Source organism: Ochotona curzoniae, unplaced genomic scaffold (genome assembly GCF_017591425.1).
Source record: "Ochotona curzoniae isolate NIBS_2020 unplaced genomic scaffold, NIBS_Ocur_1.0 contig_883, whole genome shotgun sequence".
NCBI lineage: Eukaryota > Metazoa > Chordata > Mammalia > Lagomorpha > Ochotonidae > Ochotona > Ochotona curzoniae.
Window position 1 is genome coordinate 32496243 of NW_024466599.1, and position 21790 is coordinate 32518032.

At 36.9% G+C, this 21790-nt stretch overlaps 1 protein-coding gene across 2 annotated transcripts in view; it reads right to left on the reverse strand.

Annotated features, from left to right (window-relative positions):
- Nucleotides 1-21790, reverse strand: part of SRBD1 (S1 RNA binding domain 1) — a 179665-nt gene that overhangs the window by 63292 nt on the left and 94583 nt on the right. The window lies entirely within an intron of this gene.

The window sequence follows — 21790 nt, forward strand, 5'->3', positions numbered from 1 at the left end:
AGGAATCCACTAATTATGCTTTATGAGCATATAAAAAAGATGTATTGTTGGACTTAACAGAAAACCAATAATAAAAACAACATACATTCTATACTGTAACTTTCCTCCAAGAAAAAGTCCCTTGTAAGCAATTATACAATAAAGTGAAACTAAATGATAGAGTACTAAATTTGATGTACTGGGAAAGTTCTAGGGCGTCACTTCGGGAGATGAACATCTGAAAAAAAGACTTCACGCCATCTGCCGCCATGCTTTAACTCTAGAAGCACACAGCAGCAACAAGAGTCATCAGAAAATAAGTCTTGACACTATCCATTAATGATAAGAAAGTAGTGTAGCTCATACATCCTCCATTTTTTTTCTTTCTTTGTTAACAACACACTTAGACAAATTGCCTTGTCATCTAGCAGCAATTAAGAGAATTTAGGTTCACGGAAATAACTCCTCAATACCAATGCAACTGTATAGCAGAGCTGATTTCAAGGTGTTCTTTACAGATATGAAAGATAAAAATCAAAACTGCAGTGTGAAAAACACTATCTGCATTGTGAGATTTTATCAGAATTTTGGGAGCTCCCAAAGTTTAACCAGCTTTTAATTATTTGAAAAACTTAAGAGAACCCGTTGACCTCTGCTCTTACAAAGGTACTTCATAAAGTTTGATGCCTTTTCCCATGAACTTTCTGAATGTCCCTTACATATTTATTATAGCCTATATTAGCATAGAATATGAGGAAACGGCTGTTTTTTAGAAATTAGATTCCTACCCTAAAATGCTCACATCTGTTCAAACCAAAAGGCATTTTTTTTTATTCTTTGGTATTACACAATTTGACAAGTCAAGGATATTAGAATTTGTCCTTTTAAATTTTTAAAACAAGTTTTTTTTTTTAAATCTGGATTTTCATTTCTTTGTTAACTCAAAAATGTGCCAAATTTAACCCAAATACAGATTTATTTAATTTTATAGGTATAGGCATATTGTTAATTAGACATAATTATCTCTTGGATAAGTAGTCATTGGTTTTATACACATTTATTGACTTGGGGATTTCTGTGGGGTTAACAATCAACAAGAGCAGAACCCCTTTATAAGTATCTATTAGTATCTATAATATTTATATATAACATGATTAAGCAAGGATTTAAGAAACCTCAGTAATCTTCCTCAACCTTTCCCTAACAGCCACAATCATGTTTACTTACATATGAATTGCATTTTCCGCTACAAGGGAAAACATATTTCATCTTAATTTGAGCCAATAAATTAGTCTTAAATATATTTATTTCTAAATAAGGCATAGTTAAGTCTTAACACAATGGTGTCTTTTGCTTTACCTCAAGAACCTTTGGTCCAATCCTGTAGCATTTGTGGACTGAGCTTCCTGTGATAATATCCAATATTCAGTTCTGAATGCTTTTAATTTCTGTGTTTAAACAGCTTTTTAAGATTGTAGAACTTGTTACAAATAAGGAAGGAAGGAAGGAAGGAAGGAAGGAAGGAAGGAAGGAAGGAAGGAAGGAAGGAAGGAAGGAAGGAAGGAAGGAAGGAAGGAAGAAAGAAAGGAAGGAAGGAAAGAAAGAAAGAAAGAAAGGAAGGAAGGAAGGAAGAAAGGAAGGAAGGAAGGAAGACAAAAAAAGGCTGTGGTAGACAGCATGAACTGGTTACCAGTTGTCACCCAAAGCTAATAGTTGCTTTTATTGAGGAATTACAAATGCAAATAGTTTGTGTGGTATAAACTGTATACCAGGTTTTAGTTAGAATGTCTAAAGCGATCACACAAGACGTTCTTCTGCATTCCCTGTTTATGAGAATGAAATATGTAGTCATTTGAAGTCCACAATATGTATACTGTGTTTGTAATAACTGCAGATTTTACAAGCACATTATTCTTTCCATTAGGATTAAAACCTCACCGAATAGCAATTTGTGAAAGAATTCTAGCAGGGCCCCGAGCCCAGAACTCTGACCTCTGATGAGATGCTTGGCAGCAACAAACTCTAGGTCTAGGCAAAACATCTGGTTTGAGTTAGACTTCCTGAAAAAATAGCCCCTGTACTGGGGAAACTGGTATTCACCCAGCTTTGTATATATACTTTAACTGACTTCAACACTGCTATAGAAAAAAGGAAAAAGAAAGACTCTGCTAGAATGCTTGTCAATCATGACCGACTCCTTGGTGGCCCCTACAGAGTTAAGCACCCTTATTAGCTAGAACAGTCTATTTCAATATTCCTTATTGTTTCCATGTTATAGCATTCATAATGCACAATGTCAAAATAAACTTGTTTGTTACTAATAAGCATATTACTTTTCATAATTCTAGAGTAGGGATTACATGTTAAATTTAACTTTATTCTGTTTATATATATGGAGGGGAAAATTAAAAAATAACGTGTTAAGCATGTCAATAAATTCGGCAAAGAGCAAAACAAAACAAAAGAAAAAAACACCAGTTCCTAGGTAAAATTCTTTTCTTCTAAAAAATTACAAGCTTCTTAAAAATTACACACAGTGTTTAGCAGGAATAGAGTCAGATTTTTTTTTTAACCTTTCATTGCAAATTCAATAAAAATTACAATTTAAAAATTATTTACCCATACATACATGAGAAAATGCTCCACATTAAAAAGCAAACAAAAAACAATTTGGAGACAAGATGCTAGTTAAAGGTTCTGCTTCATTTCAACTTTGGATAAGCAGCCTTAACACAACTTTGGCAATCCATTCACTGCAATTAACTAAACTACTGCATTTTGAAGCTATCAAAAGGTGACTATGAAATTAACTTCTTATTCTTTCACACACACACATACAACCAGGATTCTCATCTGGATGAAGATGGCCCAAAATTAGCAAATGGAGCTACAAAAGCAAAGGTCCCTATTTAGGCAGAATGGATGGCCTCGAAAGCCAAGGGTTGCTCTGGGGCCCTAACAGATGAACAGCATCAGGATAGTCTGATGTGGTGCTCACTACCTTGACTGTCATTTGACGGAGTTTTGAGCTCAAGCAAAAATGTAATCCAACTGATTATGATCAATGTGCAAGATCCAGACTGTGCAGGGGAATGATCTAGAGCACCAGTCACTCTGAAGGACACGGCAGTTTTGTCAGCCTCAGGTAGGGAGAAACTGCCGTTATTTCTGTCCAAATAGCACCTTCATCAAATCAGTACCTTTGTGAGTACAAGTAAGAACACATTAAAATGTAGTCTTCTGAAAGAATCATGTGGAATAGAGTGCAAATTAATAGCTGTACATTTCCTTAGATGTAAAGGTACGTTCTACAATGCTACTGGGAGTACTCCAATGAAGAGTAAGATGTGATAAAATCTCAACCTTGTTCTCCAATAGGTCTCAGCAGTCTGCAAATTCCATTTTTATTGTTCTTTAGGGAGCAAGTGAGGAATAATTATAACTTCTCACACTCTGCTTGCAGATTAAAAGAAAATCTTAGAAATCAAACTCAAGCCAAGCTCTGCCTGAAGTTCCTCAAAGTTCTCACAATGTACATGTGCTTGCTTACCTACTTAGCACAAGTATTTCTAATGTTGGCCACAACCATGACTTAGCAAAATACAATTGTGGCACCATCTTAACAGCATACATTTCTCATAATGAATATTTACGTTTCTACCACAAAGTCTTGCTGTTTCTAAAATCAAGGAACGTGAATCATGGAAAATTTTTTACTTCTCCAAACTTTGTGTCTTGAATTTCTAATTCTTCCACATTGGAACAGAGTTCTCATTTGGCAGTTTAGAGTAAATATCATTCAGCACCTCTTTTCTCCACACTCTTGAAACTTCATTTTGTATACATAGAACACACAGAACCACTCCACACTTCAAAGCTCAACAAAAAATTAAATATTTTTCTAAAAAGTATTTATTTTGACATAAAATAAGAATTAATACAAGTTCCTTTCCTTTGAATTTTTTGAAAGACTAGCTTATGAAATTAAATGGAGGTTAATAAAAGTAAGTTTCTGTAAAGTCTCATTTACATTTTCCACTTTAAAATAAGAATCCTGTTTGGGGTCATTTTAAAAACAACATTGAGAAATTTTTTAAAGCTGTATAAGGATGCATGCAGCATTAGCATATGCATATTTTTGTGGAATCGTGCAGCACATACATGGTGGTAGATTTAGGGATAAAATTTTTAGAATGTATCATTGCCTGTGATGCCTAGGTAAGTTATTTTTCTAAATCTGTATAATAATCCATATTGGAGTGAATACATAAACCTAAGTGTACATTGACTTGATTTATGCAGTTTTTTCATTTTGTTAGATGAGGATACAGAAAAGGGCTGTTATCCTAATTCTGAAGGCCGCAATGGCGGGGAAACCCCCTCAGGCACATGCTCGACATCCTCCTTTGGCAAGAACAGCATCAGTGTCTGCCTAACACACATGTAGAACGGACATGCTTAAACCCTGTGAGCACACATCAAGCCAACTGCATGTAACAATGAAGAGTAACAAACAAATAACAGAGGTGATCTTGTGTTCTGCTAGTGCTTTTACACAGGAATTAGACAGCCAATTTTCTTTCCAAAAGACATAGAGTATGTCACTGCCAGCCTTGTGCATTGCTGAACACTAAGGCCACAAAGGCACATTTATAAAATAAGCCCTCACTTGTTAAAGCTGTAACATTGCCACCATCACTAGAGTTTCGCCTTCGTGACTTAAATAAATATAAACAAAGTAATAAACACTATATGTTTTATAGAGTTCTATGAACCAAGAAACAAAATCACCTTCCTAAATAACCTCTTGGCAAAGGCAAAAGCTAAATTTGGTATGCTCATATTTTCTGAGTGCCCAGAATATAAGAAGCAGTGGGGGAGACCTAATTTCTTTAACTGAAAGATTTGTGCTTATTTCTTCCACACTGACCTTTCTGTAAAGTAATGGGGGGTTGGGGGGGGGAGAGCATCAAGCAGAAAAGATTGAAAGAATGAGAGAAAAGTAATTAATACAATAAAAATATTTTGGCATTGAAGAGACATCTTTCGTAGTCCAGATTTTACAATGATCTTGATGAAAATCCTTCTACTGACTGAGGTTGGAGATTAGAAGTAAGCTCTATAAGAATCAGACAAGGCGATCTCTTTCCTGTCCCAGAAGGTCAAAGGGTCCAGCAAGGAAGTTAGGCACTTTAATTTCCTATCAGTCGCGTAATGTTAAAACTCTCCGAGCTACTGCTATCAGATGGCTGTCATAGAAAATGTTTATTCAGAATTGAAAGATGGAAATATTAATGGCTAGTGTCAGGTGAACAACTTTCTGAGAACATGCGGCTCCAGACCTGTTAACATCCTAATGCAGATCTTGTGAAGTTGGAATATAATTTTCGAGTCATCACCTGGATGACATCAATAACAACAACACTTATTTTAAATAACCCCAAATTATGTACAGTCAAGTAAATTTTAATTTGTTTTCATTTAAGGTCTTTTAAAGTTGAGGCCAGTGTGCTGAAGAAAAATATTAAACTATCTATAACCTTGTGTCAACATATGATGCTACTGGGAATGGTAAGTGAATTAATTTTCCAAGGAAAATTAATTACTTATGACTTACAGTTGTAAAAGCAAACAACGTAACTCTGGATTAGGGCACATTTAATTTCTGTTTGTAGTAGCGATTAAATTAATTTCATATAATTCATGGTATGTAATGGAAAGCAGAACAAAAATGAAATTCTAGACAATGACTGACAAAGAAAAATGTACATGGCGATCAAGCTGATCCAAAAATAAAGGTCATGGATATTAATCACCCGATAATAAACCAGTGTTTAAAATTTTTCTGTAAAACTAGATTTTAGCATAGTTTGAGAAAGCATTACTGAATGAAAACGTCTAACAGAAGACCAAAATAGAAGGCTGTAATAACAGCAGGCAACATTAACTAATATCCTTCCCCCATCAAAATTCCAGTAGAGTACAGATTTGTACATTTGCAAAGTACAAATGACTACTTTTTATACATATAGATTGAGAAGCTAAAGTTAAACATAACCATTAAATGATTTGGGGCTGAAGTTCTTCATATTAAACTGCATTTTCTTTCCAACACCCAGACAGTGAAGCACTTTTAGAACAGATCATCTGTGATTCATCTGCCTGAACGATGCACCTGAGCACTACTGACGCGACAGAACTCGGCTAACAGACGTCTACGAATAAACACACAGCTGCACATATGAAAATATTCACCTTCACACGCCATTACCTCCCAACTGCTCCAATTAAACCAGACATAATCTTTTAATTTTGGATTGCAATTTCATGGTATGGCTAATGTTTAAAAATAAAGAGTGAAATCTTGCCCTGATATTAAGAGCAATTAAATAGTTTAAAATAGCTATGAAATGTCATTCTAACAGCATAGCTTAAAAGAAAAAAAAGAAAAATCCTCACAAAAGAAGAATATGTCATATTCTCATAATAACCTCAAGTATTCACTGTCACCGGTCACCTGCTGAAATCTGATAGTCTGCCTCTTGCTAACATTGGGGATCACTTGGCTAGGAGAGAGGAAGAATACTGACAAATAGTTTAAAAGAAAAATATTTCTGAGACAATTCAGATGGAAGAGACTGTGTGAACACAACATACATGGAAAATTTATACTTACAAAGGTTTTTTATTAGAATGTGACTTCTTACAAATTTTAAAGTGAAATATTCCCTTTAGTCATACCTATCACAAAAAGGCACTTACTAGACATATACTGCTCTCTCTTAAAATATTTATATAGAGAAAAACTGTTTGTAGGCTGCCTCTAAGATCAAAGAAAGAAAATTATTAAGAATACTCTAGAGTCCTTTGTCATTTTATACCTATAAAGCCAAGAACAAACTGTGATGTTACTTTGGAGTTTGTGAAAGTAAGAATTCCTGGCATTGTTGTCTTTTAACGATTTTTCAGAAGTAACTTGGCACTGTGAAAAGGAAAATTAAGGGCAGAAACTTCTCCAGTCCTGCAGAACCCATGACTCAAGATAATTAAGAGACATTTCTGCTGTGTTTTGAAGAGTTAACGTTAAATGAAGCAACAGACAAGCCCTACCTTTGTAGCGTGTATGCCTAAAACACAGGGTTACTCTTATTTCAACAAGGGCCTCACTCAGCTTGTTCCAGGTTCAAAGGGTCTGTTTATAAACGGTTCAGATAAGTCTCTTCAGAGTAAGGACCTACTCAGCCTTTTCCCCCCAGCTAGTAAAGCAACCCAGAAGGCTGAGCCGTCACTGGGGAGTCTTCAGAACTCAACTAGACTTCCTTTCATTTTGGCTTCAACATTAAAATTGTATTTCAAGAAAAAAAGACAAAAGACTAGCAAGCCATCCTGTCCTCCTGGCTGAGCACAAAGTAAATCTCGTCTGACTACAGTCGCGACAACAGAAAACAGACTGGCAATCGCATCTCTAAGGCCAGTTGCGCTGTTCCTCCCTTTGCAGCTCACACGAAACACCCTCGGCATCCCCTTCCACTTGAAATGAATTTCAGGAGTTTCTTTAGGCATCTTTCTTTTATTATAATCGCATTCATATTTCAGTAGAATAACTGCAGGGGAATCACTAATTTTTTATCTAAACTATGACGTTTGGCAAACATTAGATAACCAAATATAAATCTACAACAAGTCTCAAATACTAAAGAGTTAGTAATTACATGATGAGAAACAGCTTGATTACGGAAGCGGCAGGGCAGGCTGTCAGCAAACAAGCAGCTGCTTCTTGTTCCAGCTCATAAGCAGATCTAGCGTCCCAACAAACTAAGGACTTTGCTTCTGTTGTTGCTGCCATGTTTGTTTTTAACTGCTTTACTCTTTCCCACTCCCACCCCCAAAATGCTGGGTCCATTTAAACACTAGATGCAAACCACAACACAGGAATCAGATACGCAGGGAAATCAAGTTAAAACACTACTGACTTACAGAAAAAGTTCTGCAGTTAATAACTAACAGGTTTAAAGTGTACTTTCCAATTCAACTTCAAATGCCCATCTTCCCCTGTGCAACACGTTCTGTCATGACTATTTCTGAGAGGGAGCTCAGGCACTGGACCTCCACTTCCTCATTCCAGAATTATGACCACAGCGGCGCTGTCACTCCTGTCTTTTGTTTTGGAAGTTTTCCCAACAGCTCCCTGGGTCCTCCGGTTTAGCAGAAGGAAATGAAATTGCTTATAGCTACCAGTGCAAACCAAATGACCCTGAAGATCCCCTGTAACTGAAATTATGTGATTCTATGAATACTCGATAAGCTTACCATGATGACTAAACAACAGGAGTAAACACGTCGTTACCACTGAAACTTAAAAACCAGCCATTAAAGCAAACAGCAATCATTTGCAAGACGGTCTCATCAGGTGAAATCAGATCACTTTCACCCCTGTATCTACAAGCATTTTCATGTCTTTTTTCCCCCTTTAACATTTCCCCAGCAAGAATATACATAGTCTCATTTTACTTGCCAATAAACATGAGGAAATAAAATGATTCTCCCAAGATGACACAGTAAACAACAGAGACACCAAGGCAGGAGGATCTCCTTTGGGCCTCTAGGGGGTGTGCTCTTCCTACTGAAGCACACCAAGGTGAGGATGCCAGTCACAGAGTTGATCTAAGTCGAGTTTCATGCAGCCTTGCTGTTCACTGAGCTTTACTTGTCAGGAAAATTCTGATTAAACACATCCTGAATTGCAACTACTCAACTGCAATGATGGGCACAGGTGAGGTCAATGAGCAGCAGGTGCCCTACATGTGATTCATCAAATATTTGGCTCTGGAATCCGAATTTCCTTTTGCCAATAATTTTAAGCATAACATCTCTTCATAACAAGCTACCCTCCACATCACTGTCAACTACAATCTTCTCATTATTTAAAATCATGTCCTTATCATCCGACAGAGCGGGCTGAATGACTTCTGTGTTTTGCTACCAGTACTGGGTCTATGTTCACTTAATGTTAACTTTGGTAGCATGCCCATAATCTTGTATTTTTGAACATTCAAAAAATTGCTTTTGTTTGTCAATGCATATGTGAGCAGGCTTCAAGAGGTAAACGAGGGTTGAATCATTTTTTAGAAGCCTGGTTGTACTTCACACCCCAGGAAGGGGCCCTACACGAGGAGCTTGTGAACAAACGATCTCCTCTAACAGCAGGTTATAGGAGACTGAAGGAGACAAGGCGAGAGACACAGAAGCATGCAAAGCAGGAGGAAAGACAACAAAGCCAAGCAGGATGACGAGCGTATCTGGAACTTAGACACTTCTCTTGGCCACACGTTAAAAAGTAACTGCTGTGGAATTGTCCATTGGTTTGCGTGCGAATTTCAGAGAGGAAGAGGACCAGACTATTCAAATCCAACTCTCAAGAATAATTTTTAATTTTCAATCTTATACTGTTATAAAGACAAAACCAGTTTTGGCAAATTAAGTGCTACCTCACATAGTACAGTGGCAAGGATTTCTCTTGGAATACCTAAAACACAGTGTTACTCCACCAGTGAGCATACCGGTAAGTGTGAGAAATCCACCAAGATCACTAACATGAAGCTTCGCCTACATGCCCATTTCCGTTTAGAATTAAATTTCTACCACATCTGGGACTGTGGATGACCGTTTCCAGTCACCATGGCCAAGGCAGTCTCCAAGTGGCCATGCTGTCACCATGGTGACTGTGAACCAGGGCAGGCCGTTGCTCCCTCCCAACTCACTCTGCACGCAGAAACCACAGGTCTGGACCTCCCCTCTGCACACTGCCTTTGAACTACACAAATAATGTTTGTCGTGGCCTTTGCCAGTTCACCCTGGGAGGTGCTATGAAGGAATGGCACAAATTTCAGAGTAAACTTAGTGCTCTTTTCCAAAGCAGCACAGATAACACATAAAATTGATTGTTATCTTGACTTCCATAAAGCCATGATGTTCCAGACACAAAAAATGTCTTAATTAATTGTTGCCACTTACAGTTACACTCATTGCTAAGTCTTTCAGTTTATCATGGTTGGTACCGGGCACATCTGGAAGGAGGGCTTTTCAGTAGTTCTGGGAAGATGACCAATTTTTACTTTCTCTAGGCAAGTTCACATTTCAGAGGATGCTCCATGGCTCAGCTCCAAGGAAAATAACCTCCTGGTTTTTGCAAGGGCTGTTTATGAGTATACAACAATTGCTTTACACAGACTACAAGCCTGTTAAGATGGTCAAGTCCTCTTACAATCCCACTCTACAGAGTGTGCAGTTTCGTGTGGTAGTACATGTTCATCCTGCCCATAACCGACCCCTACCACTAAACGAATGCATGACAGAGATTCTCCTGCAGAATGACCTTCTTTTCCACTCTAGGATCTGTTCAGACATCCTAAAATAGGAGGAACAACTGGTACCTCATTTTTCCTTAACTGCTCTCTGACTCCATTCACCCGTTTCATTGAGGGTTAAGAATGTTAATTTAGATTATTGAGTTATATTCTGAGGTGTATGTGGATGCTACTTAGACAGTTAAGGATGTTACTCACTACTCTGATGCCCAAACACACGGATCTTCAACTTCTTTTTCCACTGATCTTGCTGCCAAAGACTGTTTATATCACTGACACCCAGTAAATCAACCACCTTAAGAAGGGAAAAATTTCAAGTTTAGAGGTGAGACATTGGTAAAGATGTCTCATAACACATCACTGTATCCAATTCCCAGCTCTGTTTCTCATTTCAGCCTTCTACTAATGCATACTATATGATACAGTAGTGATAGCTTAAGTGATTTGAGTACCTGCCACCCACGGGAGACTTAGCTGGGGATTCTGGCTTCCAGGTCGGCCTGGCCCAGTACCAGACATTGCAGGTATTTGACAGAGTGAGTCTGTGGATCAGAGCTGTCTGTTTCTATGTCTCTCTGTCTCTCTCTCCCCACCTGTCTCTGTTCCTCAAATAACAAAACTTAAAAACAAAAATTTTTAATTTCAAGTTTGAAGTTAGACAAAAACATTACAGAAAAAGAAAAAGAATCATTTTAGAGACAGAACTCGTGTTCTGGTGTTGAAAGTTAAAGTCTACAAATCAAAACGCAGTCATTTCTAAAGAGCAAGGCCTTTCCACTGCACTCTCAGTGAATCACGCTGTGGTTAGTTGAAAGTGCTTGTTCACATAATAAATTAACCACCTCATTTCCTTCATCACCAAAATATACATAGCACCCCCATACAGATTTGTTTTAATAAAAGTAATAAAGCAAGCCCAGAGGTTATGGCTGTTATGACATAATCACACCTCTGAGACTTAAAAACACTCACTTGCACATCATGCCTCAAAAAGGTTTTGCAAGCCCCCCTCCAACAAAACCTAACTGTACTCATACCTTCTGGCCCCATTTATTTCAAATAAATAATGAAACAAAAGCTTTGTATATATCAGGAAAAAAATGCCATTCAATTATATACTTGAGAAAAACACACAGTTTTTAGTAACAGTACAACAAGATGTTTGGGCACTCTGATCTAGACTATTAAAAAAAAAAATACAATGCCAGAGTGAACAGGGTACTAGTTGAGTTACATCCCCAAACAGATACTTTCTAAAATCAGCTGTTCAAAACCACCAACCATAACATGCCTTTTTTTTTTCTTAGAAATAATCTTCGCTGTATACAAATCCAGAAAATTAACTTTCATAATCTGGTAATGATATTAAACTATTGAGAATAACCAAAGCGGGGAGGGGGGAGAGACTCTATTGTCAATATAATTTTTCCTCAGCACGGACTCTCCCCTCTCTGGCCCCCAAATTCTTTTCCATGATCACCAGAAAAAAGGACACTGCAATACAACCGTCTATAGCACAAGACAGACTAGGTGAGGAAACGCGCCATGTGTGAACTGGCACTGTGACTTGAGCAGGCTGGTTTTCCTGTTGCTGTACCATGTTACAGTCACTTTGCAGGCAGGGCTCATTGCTCACCTCAACCCTCTAACCTTTCTGCAGGGTCATGCCGTCACTATGATGGCGATACCTTACTCTTGAGAGTGTAACGCAATCTTAGAAGTAATTAAATGTACCTGTGCCTTTTCAGAAGTCCATGAGCACACACATGCATATAAGGGAGCGAGTCAATCAACACTCTGGAACAACTACAGAGACTCAGTCCTCCTAGTATTTTTACATTTTAGTAGTCTTGTAGTACTTGGGTTTTCAACAATTTTTTTTTTCCCAATAGTGAATATTATTAAATGGTAGTAAAAAAAAAATCACAAGACTCTATCAATATGCTAAACTATAATCCACATTTAATTACAGCAAAAAAAAAAAAAAACACCAAAACAGAAAGAGTACCAGAATTAAAAACTTTGAGTAATTTTACTCCATCCTTGGTAGTTGGCAGACTTTCTATGCAGAATCTGAAATCTAACCAGTATACAAACAATAACCTTACTGTTCAGTAACAAAGATTAGATTAGCAGGAGCACTCATAAACTCATTCTGACAGATAACTTTACTTTTTATTTAGATAACTAATCCCTCTCACCTGTCCAGATAACAACTATTTCTACAGAGAACAGATTAGACACCATACAGATAAGAAATGAAGAGAAGTGTGCGGATTAAGGAACTCTAGTTGCTTCGTAAATAACAATCTCACAGCTCTCGCTTCTCATTAGGTTTTTCATTTGATGTTTCACCACACAGATAATCAGCAAGCACTGTTTACTTTTCAATGCCTAACTTCAATTAAAATTCAGCACAGGAAAATAGTGTGCTAAGGAATCTTCTGAAAACACATTCCATGCTCTGAGATGACTGGCTGACTGGCACAGAAGTACAGTAAAAAAGTAACAGTCTTCTAAAAGGTCGATCAGGAAAGAGCCCATCAAGACTACACAAGGCATTCTGTCATAAAGAACAGTAAAAATTATGTATGGCATTGGTTATTCTGATCAGAAAGATTGCATTTGAACAATGTATCAAATCCTCCACCAGGCCAGTAATTCACAATAAGGTCATCTCCAAATAGGAAGCTCCTACTGGGACAAAATACTGAGACACAAAATTAGAGACTGATTCAAGCATTTGTAAATGAGACAAAATGTTTTCAAATTACTTAGGTCTTAACATATGATTCTGAAAAAGAATATGCCAAATACAATAAGAAAATAAAACAAGAAAATAGGCTATTTATGAAACAGTAAAGTCATTTTACCAGCATCTTTAAACCTTTAATAGAACTGTTTTCAAGTATCAATGCTATATGTTAATAAGAAAATGGTATGTTTAAAGTTATACACAAAAGGTCTTCAAAAGTGCATGGAAAAATATATTAAAAATATATATGATGAGAAGAGTATGCATGATTGCATGATTTCAAATTTCTTGCATCAAAATAGATATTTAAATTTCATTTTCCACACTTTTCGAAGCGTCCTTGTGCATATAAGAATGATTACATTATATATGTTCGCATTTATGTGCACATGTATGTACATATACACAAGCCAAAATTTTGATTAGAAATTTTCCAAACTGCAGGAAGAGACCCCTATCTGGCCAAAGAACTGAACAAATTTCTTTTTATTTGAACATAAAGAACTTAAAACTTTAAGGACCCAAGTGTAAGAGTAAGGGAAGACTGGAAAGGAAGACAAGGCATTTAAGGTATTTTTCCTTAAATTAGTTTAATTAAAAAGCAATACTATTGGGCCCAGCACTGTGGCCTAGCGGCTAAAGTCCTCGCCTTGAATGCACTGGGATTCCATATGGTCGCTGGCTCTAATCCTGGCAGCTCCACTTCCCATCCAGCTCCCTGCTTGTGGCCTGGGAAAGCAGTCGAGGACAGCCCAAAGCTTTGGGACCCTGCACCCATGTGGGAGATCCAGAAGAATTTTCTGGATCCCGGCTTCGGATCGGCATAGCATCGACCATTGCGCTCACTTGGGGAGTGAACGATTGGATGGAAGATCTTCCTCTCTATCTCTCCTCCTCTCTGTATATCTGACTTTGTAATAAAAATAAATATTTTTTTTTAAAAAAAGCAATACTATTGTCAAAAATATGGGTTTACCCAACAAACTATTTGAAGCAACAAGCTAGAAAATTTAATGATGTGTTCATAACAGAACAAATACAATAAAGATCAACCATATTGATACTCTAACATTCATTCAATCAGCAAAATTGGAACGTATACCACGTGTCAGTTCCTGGGAGTGCACAAAGCAAACAGCCTGCTTTCTTACAAGGGTTTATATTGTATTAGAGGAAAGAGACAATGAACAAATACTGTGATTCCAGAAATGTATATACTAGCTGTTATTTTTGGGGGGTGGGAGGGATACAGCATATACAGTAGACTGCTATTTCTTACAGAAGAATGAACATTAACAAGTAGAGGACCATCCCTCACAGCCCTGCCACCCTCCACCACTGCATAGTCTTTGTTTTGAGGTCTTCTGCAGACCTTCTGGAGATGCCATCTCTCCTCCAAGTACCAAGCTTATGCCATTTCCAGACTGTCACATTTCTCCTTCTGTATTTCTACCTCCTCCAACAGATGTGGATACAAAGCCATTTAAATCCTGGTCTCCTTGTAAAAAAAAATTAAAAAGGCTCCCTTCTGGAACAATCTGTACATATGTGTCTTTTTTAAGTGCTCACCTTTCTTTTATTCTTATATATTTTTTTATTCCATTTCTACTTCTACCATTTCAGTGGGCATATTTTATATAATTTTATGTATTTCCTTTGTTTTTGTAGTATTCCACAACGTTGATTTTTTAAAAAGGGCTTATTGTATTTATTTGAAAGGTAAAATTGTGGGAAGGACAGGGGAGATTGAGAGAGAGAGATTTTCTATCCAATGATTTACTCGCATTTGGCCACAAAGGCCAGAGCTGTGTTGGCCTGAAGACAGAAGCCAGGAGCCAGGAGCTTCTTCCAGGTCTCCCAAGTGCATGCAGGGGCCAAAGCACTTGGGCCATCCTCTGCTGTGTTCCCAAGCACATTTAGCAGAGAGCTAGATCAGAGGTGGAGGAGTCAGGATTCGAACCTGTGTCCACATGGACTGCTGCAGCCATAGGAAGCGGTTTAACATGATATATCACAGCACAGGTTCCACACATGTTGATTTTTGCTTGTTCAAACTGTCTTAGACACTAGCATGTCCTGCTGATTTCCAACTCAAGATCAATTGGAACAGAATCTGTATTTTAACAAGACCAAGAAGGGGTTTTGATAGCGGTTCTCAAACCAACACAATGCAGATTAGGAAGCAATGTTTCCAGAATATCTAATCATGCAAGTCTGAGGAAAGGGTGCAAGGATTTACATTTTTAGGGACTGTTGTGGCTCAGTGCATTAAACCACAATCCGAAGGGGTTTTCATTATGATTTTAGTTTGTATTTTTCCTATTATTGGTGGAAGTGTTATTTTCCCTCTTAATTTAGTGGTATTTTGTGTCTTCTCTGCTGTGAATTACTTACTCATATCCTCTGTCTACTTTTTCTTTCTGTTGAGTTTTCTCTATTTGTAGGGGATAGTTATATATTTTGGATTACTTACACGTTATATGTTGTAAATCCCTTCTTCCTGTCTGTGCATTGTGTGAATTATTTCTGATTCTAGAGTAACAGAAGTAATCCTTTCTCTTCCTTTATTTTTCATTCCCTAAATGTCTGCAATAGTTGGAAATGGGTCAGGCCAAATCTAGGAGCTGAGAACTCAACACAGGTCTGCATGTGGGTGGCAGGAACCCAACTACTTGAGCTATAACTGCAAGAGGGCTTAGTAGTGAACTACCAACATGGGGATCACCAGGGGTTACCATCAGGAGCAAGACTTGGATATCAAATCCAGGTACTCCAATGTGGGACTCAGGCATCTTAACCAGAATTCTAACTACTAGGCTGAATACCAGCTTCAACGGTCACAGTTTAACACCATATGTAGATTTTTCCAATCATCATGATAATTTAGAGAGAAAATTCCTTAAGGTTATAGTAACAAGGACTTTTGTGCTGATGTATGCGAACTGGAAGGTGAACCTGAATAAAAACTGAAGTGGATCTAGTTTCACTGCCAAGGTCAATGATGTGCAAAGAGTAAGCAAACAAAAGATAAAGGGAATTAAATATGCCATTATTAATAATTTAAAGTATTATTGGTAAAAGGTCCTTGAAATCATACTAACATACCACACTTCTTTCAAAGATGAGTATTGAGGCTGCAATAGGGTACATATATCCATGCATATGACTTACTTCACTGTTGGTGACTTCTAAGAATCTGAACACTAACATTTCAATGGAGGCAAACTAACATTTCAATGTGAAGGCAAAAAATATCCAGGATAGGAAACTTAAAACTTGAAATTAAAAGGATAATTAGCAAATTCTATTAATGAGTTTGGTTCACATTCCCCGCCACAGTTAATTACTTGTTTCCACTCAGTCTGATCTCTGCATCGTCAGAGATGCATGAAATGCAAGGTTAAGTTTGAATTTCACTCTTAATACTCTGCAAACCAGAGACTCAGGCGCAGCCTGTTATCCTGAGGAGTAAGGTTACAAAATGATTTTGGCAGAGAATTCCCCTATGTGAATAATGCGTCAGTTTAGAATAGTTTCCTGTTTCACCTTTGTGTTTGAAAATATTACTTTAGGATCGGGACAAAAATGTAAACAAAAGTTAGGTAAGAGGGCCCGGCGCGGTGGCGCAAGTGGTTAAGGTCCTCGCCTTGCACGCCTGGGAGCCAATGTGGGCGCCGGTTCTATCCTGGCAGCCCCGCTTCCCTTCCAGCTCCCTGCCTGTGGCCTGGGAAAGCAGTCCAGGACAGCCCAAAGCTTTGGGACCCTGCACCCGCGTGGGAGACCCAGAAGAGGCTCCTGGCTTCGGATTGGCATAGTATCGGCCCGTTGTGCTCACTTGGGGAGTGAATCATCGGATGGAAGATCTTCCTCTCTGTCTCTCCTCTCTGTATATCCGCCTTTCCAATAAAAAAAAGTAATAAAAATAAATCTTTTAAAAAAAAAAAGTTAGGTAAGAGACTAGCCATAAGACAGACCATCCCTGTGTCCCTTTACAGTGACAATCTTAGAGATGAGAAGATTTTAATCCTTTGCATTATTCACTAAAAGATTTTAGCAAACAATATAAAAGATGAAGTATGTTATATTTTACAAGCCTAAACTGATACTAAAATTAATAATCCCTGAATTTTAAATAAAACCATCTTTCAGACGTTTATCTCTAAGCTGAAGAGTTGTTCTTATGCTTTTGAGCCACAACTGATCTCACACAGGGGGTGGTGAAATAAAATGCAAATTCTCATCTCTGAGGTTTTACCATGAACCTTTTCAGCTAGAAAGATGATTCTCCTTGCCCAGTAACTCCTCACTCCCCACGATAATGAGGAATAAAGATGGCCTGGATATAGAAGCCACTACACATTCCAAAAACTTATTTTGGATAACCATTTTATTCTTTGCTTTGTCAAATGATCTAACAGAGAGACACGAAAGGAACGAAGAAGTTGTTCTGAATCTTTCCCACGTTACTGCTTATGCTCATTACCGAATGGAGGTGTTAATGAGCATAAAAGTGTCTAAAACATAGCCCAAAAAAGAAATAAATATAAGTAAATCCAACTGAGTTAAGTTGTGCTTTTAAGGTATGACAGGGCCAAGTGAAACCACCATTCCCATGTCCCACAGAACTCAAACCAGCCAACCCCTGCCTCATCCTGCCCTCACCCTAGAGTGTTTTTTTTGGGAGTAATACCAAGCCACTTTTCCAGCAAAGTCTTTAGGGTTCAGTTAGGGATATGTTGTCCTTCGACCACACTGGCTGCTTCTCTCTCCAGAAATAATGACAGACATGTGTTTTTAAAATCAACTCTCCCCTTTCTCTAAGACAAGGACTAGAGTGCTGCCTTTAGCATTTTAGCTGTTATTAAACTGAAAGTATCTTAGTTTCTATTGAAATGACACTGTTGTAGCTTCTATTATTTCATCTATTAAGCATTCCTTCTTTGAATAGCTTTTATTCTTTAAATCAGCAATATTTATCCATTACTCTTATCTTAACTCACAATGAAAGTATCAAATTTATACCAAAAGCACCTAGAAGATCCTGTTAAAAAGGAAATTCAGTTCCACTGTGGTTGCACTGGAATTTCAAAGTATCAACTGTTTGAGACATAAAATGGGTACACATTTTACAGGAATTTTTCTTAGTGCATATTCACTATAGAAAGTTTGAGAGGGTAGTAAAAAAGACCATAACATTCCCCCAATTACATCAAGTAAAGATATACAGATGAGGCACTGGCCACGTTTTCTTTTCTTCACATTTTCTTTATACTCATACATAAAAGCAAAATTAGTTTTACCCTGCATCAAAAAGTTTATGGCAATTTAAAAATACTAAAATAATTTCTCATGTTGCTAAAATCTTGGACGCCTGAGTTTATAATGGTTAATATTTCAACTGATGGGTAGTCTATAACTTTCTATCAAAGATACTTTTATAATTCTGTTATTGCAGCTTACTTGTGTATAAAGCTTACCAGATTTATACTTTACCTGCAACACATATGAATGCTCATTTTATTCTTTCCTCATCTGCACAGATTTTTCATTTTTCATCATAATTTTACTGAAATGTTAGACTGAACTAACAATTGGTTGGAGTTTAAGAGAAACTTATATTTGATAAACAGTTTAGGTTCTTTAAAAATTACATGTAAAGGTTTTATATAAACCAACATATAAATTCATACAGATCAACAAGAAAAAGGTTAATAGTTCATATTCATATACAATTGTGGCCAATAATTTTCCCAATCCATCATCTGGTCTTAAATATACCTGCTAAAAAAAATGATACAAAAAATTCATTCCGAGTACAAATCTAAGGGGAATGGACACATGCAACATAAAAACCTGCACACGATTATTCAAAGTAGTATTATTTATTTATAACAGCTACAAAATAGAACTAACCTACATGTATTAAATTGGTGAGTGGATAAACACAATGTGATACGTGTGTGTATACACACATGTATAGGATATATCTGTGTGCATGAAAGCTCCACATATAAAAATGGAATACTATGTGATCATTTTTTAAAAATAAACTAGTGATACATGCTACAATATGGACCAACCTTGAAAGAAGGCAAAGAAGTGAATCACACAAGACCACATACTGTATCATTTTGGGTGTATGAAATGTTAAGAGGAGAGTAGATTAGAGGTTGCCTTGAGACGCGGAGGGAAAGGAGGAAGTGACTGCTAACAGGATGACAAAGATTTGAACAATTATGAGTGAACTCTAGAACATGTGATTACATCTCAATAAAACTGTTATGCACTAATGCATAATGCTCTATTGATGCAAAAAAAAAATTACTTGTCCTAATTCTCAAATGTCCAGAAAAGATGGTTATACAGTATATTTCTTGATGCTAGATTATTTGATAATACAAGGTACTTAAGCATATATATTTTTGGGGAAACAATTTTTATTACTATGAAATAACCATTTCATACATATATAGCTTAGAACTCTATTTTACTTTATGATGTCCAAAGCTCTATTACTATAGGAAGTTAACTCATCCACTATTCTTTATACTACTTGCTGTTTAGCTATACTATGCTTTTTTTCTGTACTATATTTTCTCACTGTCTTTACTCAGCTTTTGTTTGGAAGGATAATAATGCTTTATATTAAATCACTGTGGTGGTTCCTCAATGTATTCCAGTTGTTCTTCACAAATTCTAGAATAAATTTATATCTAAATCCTTTTCCTGAAAAAAAAAATCTTAGTATTTTACCTCCTCCTCCTCTTTTACTGTCCCATGCTGATATGATCTGATCTGGACAATCATAGGTAGAGAACAACGCTAATTTGAAAACTAGAAATCTGAAATAATTCAGAATTGGAAGCTTTTTGAGGAGGGAAATCTCCCATAAGAGGAAAAGTTTCACATTCTAAAACTTTGTTTCATGTACAGTACTACTGCAATACTGTATAAAATTACCTACAGGCTATTTGCCCAAGGTGTATAAAAAATGAATTTTGTGTTTACATTTAGGTCTCAGTCCTAAGATATATCAGTATGCACAAGCAAATATTCCAAAATTTGGGAAATTCCAAAGCAATTCTGATCACAGTATTTCAGATAAGGGGTATTTGTTCAAAGACCAATAGGCATTGGCACAGCAAGTACTACATTTTTTGCAACTTCTGCACCCCACACCAAAGAGTCTGTGTTCAAGGCCCAAATCTCAGCTTCCTGGTAATGCACATGCCAAGCGGCGGCAGGTGGTTCCTGTCCTCCACATAGGAGTTACAAACTGAGTTCCTAGCTTCTGGCATCAGCCCAGCCAGTTATTATGAGTTTTGGGGAATGAACCCGCTAAGGGGAGATCTCTACGTGTGTTTTACTTCCAAACAAATATCTTTAAACAGATATTTAATGATTTAAATATTAACAGTATACAGTTAAAAATGTGAGAATTGAGCGTGACATTTGGCTATGTCCACACATATGTCTGTTTCAATGGTTGTCGCTGTCTCACGTGTCTTTCCCATGTTTGGATGCACCCCTCCCTTTTCTGGCTGGAATACTTCCATAAGCTCTTTCAAAGAAAGCCTAACATTCACATAGGGTGAGTTACAGCATGTTTAAAAACATTTTTTGCTTTCCTTTCACACTGAATTGATGGTTGGCTTGATTACAAAATTATGATTTCAAAATTACAAGTTCAAAAACAATTATCCTACAACTTTAAAACTACTGCATTAATACTGCCTATTACTTATTTTTTCAATAATATCACTGGGGTCAATCTGATGCTTTCCTTTGTAGATGAACTATGTTTGCTTAATGTTTATTTTTAGTCAATTCTTCCTTATTACTGGTATTTTAAAATTTCATAAGATTTTTCAGTGCAGGTCTTTTAGGTTATTCTTTTATTCATCATTCATTAGAAGTTTTCAAGAGACCTGTCTCCAGTTTGGGGAATTTTTCTTTTATTATCAGTAACTGTACCTTCCCTCCATTTTCTTAATTTGAATTCATATCTTATACCTTCAATGTTTTTTACCATCATTCTTTAAAATTCTAAGATAATTAAACAGATTAACTTCCTTCTGCCATGTTAACTTTTATAAATACAAAATCTCTTTTCTGTGACTATTAATTTCTCTAATAAAAATCTACTTCCAATTCATTATTTCACTACTTCTGTTAAGTTTGGTGCCTCATCTTGGGGAGAGTGTAGGTTTTCTTTAAATGTGAAATGGTTTTTGACAGTAAGATCATTTCAGAATTGCCATGCATCTGTCTATGCTGTTTCTGCTCTGGCCTTCAGCGAAAATGCAGGCATGCCTGTTAGGTGTCAAGTGCATGTCAGGAATTTATCTGCTCAGGATGGGGCTCCTTGATATTCTTGACAATCCAAAGCCTCTTGAGGCTTCTCCCAGTATTGCTAGGCAGATAAACTAGTGTTGCAGCTAGGATTCACGCTATGCTAAGGAAGGGGTTACAAAGGACCTGGCTAGTTTATACACATCTCCTTTGGCATTACTTCAACCTGATTCTGGTTTGACTTACCTGAAACTGCATCTGCTTCATGAACATTATTGGTCTGTAAATGTTGCAAGTTTTAGTTGTACCAAATTTTTATTTCTCTGTGGTTGTGGTTCTCATATTTATTGCTCTTTAGAAATTCCCGAGATTTCTATTCACTGATGGGAACCATTTT